The following is a 4,877-nucleotide window of genomic DNA, read 5'->3' as shown; positions in this document are numbered from 1 at the left end:
TTCGATAAGAAGGGATTTTTCGAAATTCTAATTCCAAGAGGTTCCACCCCTCAAATATTACAATATTTTTTATTTAAAAAACGGTCAAGTTTCCGAAAAAACGCTTAAACACGTATATTTTATTTTATTTTTTAAACTGCTTAAAGCGCTTGACGTAAGAAGCTGATTTTTGGAAAACAGATTGACTTTAGGGTGTAGAGGTTCGATAAGAAGGGATTTTTCGAAACTCGAATTCTAAGGGGGTGAAACTATCCCTCAAATATTAAAATATTTTTATTTAAAAACCGGTGAGTTTTTCGGAAAAACTCTTAAACACGTATATTTTATATTATTGTTTTACATATTTTAAGATTTTTTATAAATTTATACAGGGTGTTTCATAAAATATGACCATTGAGTAATCACGATTCTGCTTAAACTGCTTGACGTTTAAAGCTGATTTTTGGCAAACGGATTGACTGTGGGGTGTAGAGGTTCGTTAAGGAGGGGTTTCTCGAATCTCAAATTCCAAGAGGGTGAAAACGCCCCTCAAATATTACAATATTTGTTATTTAAAAACGGTTAGTCTTTCGGGAAAACGCTTGGACAAGCGTAATTTATTTGGTTTTTTTACATATTTTAAAAATTTTTAAAAAATCATACAGGGTGTTCCGAAAAAGTTGGGTAATTTCTTAACCACGATTCTGCTTAAACTGCTTGACGTAAAAAGATTATTTTTGGCAAACAGATTTTTCGAAAGTCAAATTCCAACGAGATAAAACTACCCCTCAAATATTACCAAGTTATATAATAATATGGCTATATTGTTTTTTCTCATGCTGACATAAATGTGAGAAAATTTTATCCAGTTTGTATGTTAATGGAAATTCTTGCTTTGCTTTATCATCGCCATTACAAATGATTAATTCGACGCGAACGAAGTTGCTGGTACACGCTAGTATACATATAAATGAAATAATAAAATTTGCACTATAATTGACTTAACGTGTACAGGGTGTTCTAAATTCGAGCCTCATCACTGGGATCTGGAAATCTGGAAAAGATACGAGCTCGGTTAAATGGAGGTAAATTTTTTCTTTTTGATGTCACCTTAACTGTTTAAAAATTCCGAATAATTTCGAAGAAAGCTGGCTCTTTAATATATCGTTTACTATGCTCTTTGGAACAGCATGCGGCCCGTCTGGCTGCCGGTAAACGTTGCGTTCACTACTGCGCAATGAAAGAAGATCCTGTTTTCCATAGCAACTGTTAAAATTGCCTTATATCTATCAAAAATAGTAGATAAAATAGTACTTTAACTGCAAGGGTAGATTAAATGATACTTTAACAGCGAGGACAGGTTGAAAACTATATTTCTTCTCGCATGCTTTTTAATTGCTTCCATTTTTGAAAATTTTTGTATTCCTTTTCATAAGTTATTCGAGATTTAAATGGAAGTAGTTTGGATATGGCGTTTTTCGCCTCAGCCTAAATATCTGTTGGTAATTTACTTATTTCGTTTTGAGCCTCTGGCTCCAATAATTCAATCAGCAATCGACACGAAAGAGAATTGAAAAATATTGACTCAAAACTGACAACTAAAGAGACAGCTTTATTTATTTGTCAAATTACATAGAAACCAACGCCAACCCAGCACAATATTTTTTCTACTCGTAATAAATTCCTTGAAATAATAATTTCCGAATATTTTTTAAAACCTAACTCGCCAACAAGCAAAATTTATTGCTGGAACATTGCCAAAACTTCGCACAGCAAGGTGTAACATTGCTTTTTTCATTGTAGGGAGGTTTATGCAAGGTGACAGGTTAGCTTAATCTTCCGCCAAATAACATTGCAGTGCAAGGTTGAAAAAAATGTTGATGCAAGTTTATTGAAACCTTGTCACAACCTCGTGAGAAGATTTCACAATATTATTGAAACGTTGCTAATGTAACGTTAAAGAAAGTACTAATTTTAGATTTATTAGCAATATTGTTAATTTTACGTCAATACAATATTGGTAAAATTATATTGTACCTATGTTTCAAAACTTATTGTCCATTAAACTTTCTATTTTGTTATAACTTATTAACTGACTTATTGCCAAAATAATATAGCAAAAAATAGATAATGTTCGCAATAAAAAACCATTTCATTCATCGGAGAGTATACATAGAAATGGTTTTTTAATATTTACTTATCAATTAATAAAAAAAAATTTTCTTACGAACATTAGCAATTTTATGTTAACAATAATACATCAGTAATAGGTTATAATCAACAGAAACATTAATGGGTATTAAATTGTAGACTTTTAGATAGGTATAATATACTTTTACTAATATTGTATTGATGAAAAACAAACAATATTGATAAAAATATGCATATCTCTATATCCATTGACTTAGAAAAAATAAAAATGCTCGGTATAAATATATCCCTACCAAGAAAGTCGAATTTGTCAAACAAATTGAAAAAAACAAATAAAAATTATAAATTTATCACTTACTTGTTTCAAAAATATCAAAAATACTGTCAAGTACTGAGAACTTACTGATCTTTTCGGCTGCTCATTAAATAAGGAATTACACAACTTCGACCTCTGAGTCGAATTTCTAAAAAAATCTTGAAAAAAAGTTGAATATCTGAAATAATACAAAATATATAGGTACCATATAAACATTATTATATATTTCTTATTCAAAAATACAAAAGGAAAGTATAACATTAAATAGGTATACAAGGAAAAACAAACTTATATTTTAATTGATTTTTTATTATTCATGGTTTCAAATTCCTCTTCGGTAAAGTTTTGAAATCTATATCCAATCATTTCTAAAGTAGTAAAAATAAAACAATCAGTTGTAATAAAATATATAAAAAAAACAATGAGTAACTTACCTCTTGTGACAGTAATCTTTGAGGCCCCTTTATGTCCTTATTTTAAAAATCTCAAATGATTAAAACATCATTAAAAACATATTATTGAGAATAATTAATACTGAATATTATTTGTGATTTTATCATTAGATTGATATACTCGTATCCTGGTTTCATCTACTTCAATTTTCAGTTGGCTAAAAGCTAACCTAAAACAAAATTTAGCTTATAAACAAACTAAACAAAATTTTTTATACTTATTTCATGGCTAAGCATTATTAAAACACACATGATAATAAAATTATACTTACATTTACATTCATTAAAATCTCATTCGAAAAGCATAAAACATGATACCAAAAACGTAAAAAAACAAGTGCGTTAACCTAACCTAACCGTATCCGTATACCGTAACTTATACCGTAACCGAATATATATAACGGTATGGTAACTTATACCATACCGTACCTAACTTATACCGTATCCGTATGATCAAAAAAAAAATGCGTCAGCGATGGCTATGAAAAGAAAATCGCTGTCATCTTATATGTAAAATTATATGAAGAATGTCATCGATATTCATTTCCAAGTCTACTAGACGCTATTTTTTTCGATCTTATGGTATATTTGTTATATTATTAATTATTATTAACTTGCGCGGATCTTTCATTTGAATCTTTGTTGCAATGTTGCAGAAAAAACGTTTTAATCACCATTCAAAAACAAAGTTTCTGTAGCAAGGTTTCATCAATCACGACACAACGTTTAGAAATTAACATTACAAAGCAAACTGTTTGGGGATTGACTGCAATGTTGCAAATGTAATGTGAGGTTTTTTGCTTGGTGGCTCGCTATGGAAACAAATATTGTTTTATACACGACGATAAAATTGCATTATCGTCTCCCGATTTCATCGCTCGTGAATTAATTCTCTCTGTCCACGATAAAATACCATTTTATCGTCTTATATAAAAAATAACTATTCCTTTATCTATGCCACTGGCAAAATGGTTTCTATTTTTTAGTGGCCTGCAATTTTTAGTGGGCCGCTAATGATGTTTTAAAACACTTGATTGTGAGTAACAAAAAAAATGTTGAACAGTTGAAAAAACAAAATGTTTAAAATACAACACAACCCTGAAACTAATAAAATATTAAATCAGCATTCACTGGACATTATCCGCACCAATTTTAAATGCCTAAAATTGCAATTATCTAAGTAAATAATTCAAAATCAAATATGAAGCCTCAACAAATCAAAAGTTATTCGTGTAAAACCAACACCGAACTGGTTTAATATAGCATAATTAATATTAGAATGCGTCCAGTATGGCATGAAACGAATAAATTTCGTATCCGGCGAAATCTGGCAACGTTGGGGGATAATTTTTTGTGCAGTTGATTTATTGCTTGTCGAATGCGCCGATTGGTTTCAAATTATTACTAGTATTATGTCAACTTATTATTTATTTGCGGAATTTTACAGCAATTTTATGTTGTTTAAATTAAGTTTGGTGTTTGGATCGGAAGTATATAATATACAGATATACACAGGGCTATATAAATAATCATAATGTTATTTATTAAGTTATAATAACAAATATAAACAGGAAAAGCAGAATAAAGCAGGAAATATAAACATTGAAAGCGCAAACTTTAACAAAATTTTATGCCAAAAATATTATGCAAAATTTATTGACAAAAAGGATTCTTATTTGAATAAAAGTACTTTTTATGAATTGAGTTTTATTGAATAATGTATAAAATAATAAATATATTTTGTTAATATTACTTGAATATTAATTTAGATTTGTACAAAATATATCAAAATTTATATTAAAATTTATATTTAAATTATTATTATGGATTATTGACCCTGTGTTATTATTCCATCAGTTTTTCTACTAGAATTATTAAATCAACACAGTTCATTTTAATTTCCTTCCTTCCTCTCCTTAAGCCCCATACATCATTTATACAGTATGTTTCATGTCTCCGGATTGTCTTTAAAAGAGGAA

General features: G+C 29.0%; 1 long non-coding RNA gene across 1 annotated transcript; it reads right to left on the bottom strand.

Moving 5' to 3' along the window:
- Window positions 1-2,794: 2,794 nt before the first annotated feature.
- Window positions 2,795-3,207, bottom strand: LOC115886741. Its single transcript, XR_004050939.1, has 3 exons — window positions 3,171-3,207; window positions 2,881-2,916; window positions 2,795-2,814 (listed from the first exon to the last, which is right to left on the bottom strand). It is a non-coding gene; the product is annotated as an uncharacterized LOC115886741 (long non-coding RNA).
- Window positions 3,208-4,877: the final 1,670 nt, after the last annotated feature.

The sequence above is a fragment of the Sitophilus oryzae genome, unplaced genomic scaffold (assembly GCF_002938485.1).
Source record: "Sitophilus oryzae breed Bouriz unplaced genomic scaffold, Soryzae_2.0 scaffold_496_pilon_pilon, whole genome shotgun sequence".
Taxonomy (NCBI): domain Eukaryota; kingdom Metazoa; phylum Arthropoda; class Insecta; order Coleoptera; family Curculionidae; genus Sitophilus; species Sitophilus oryzae.
Note: the sequence above shows the minus strand (reverse complement) of the source record. Positions and strands in the feature narration are given on the sequence as shown.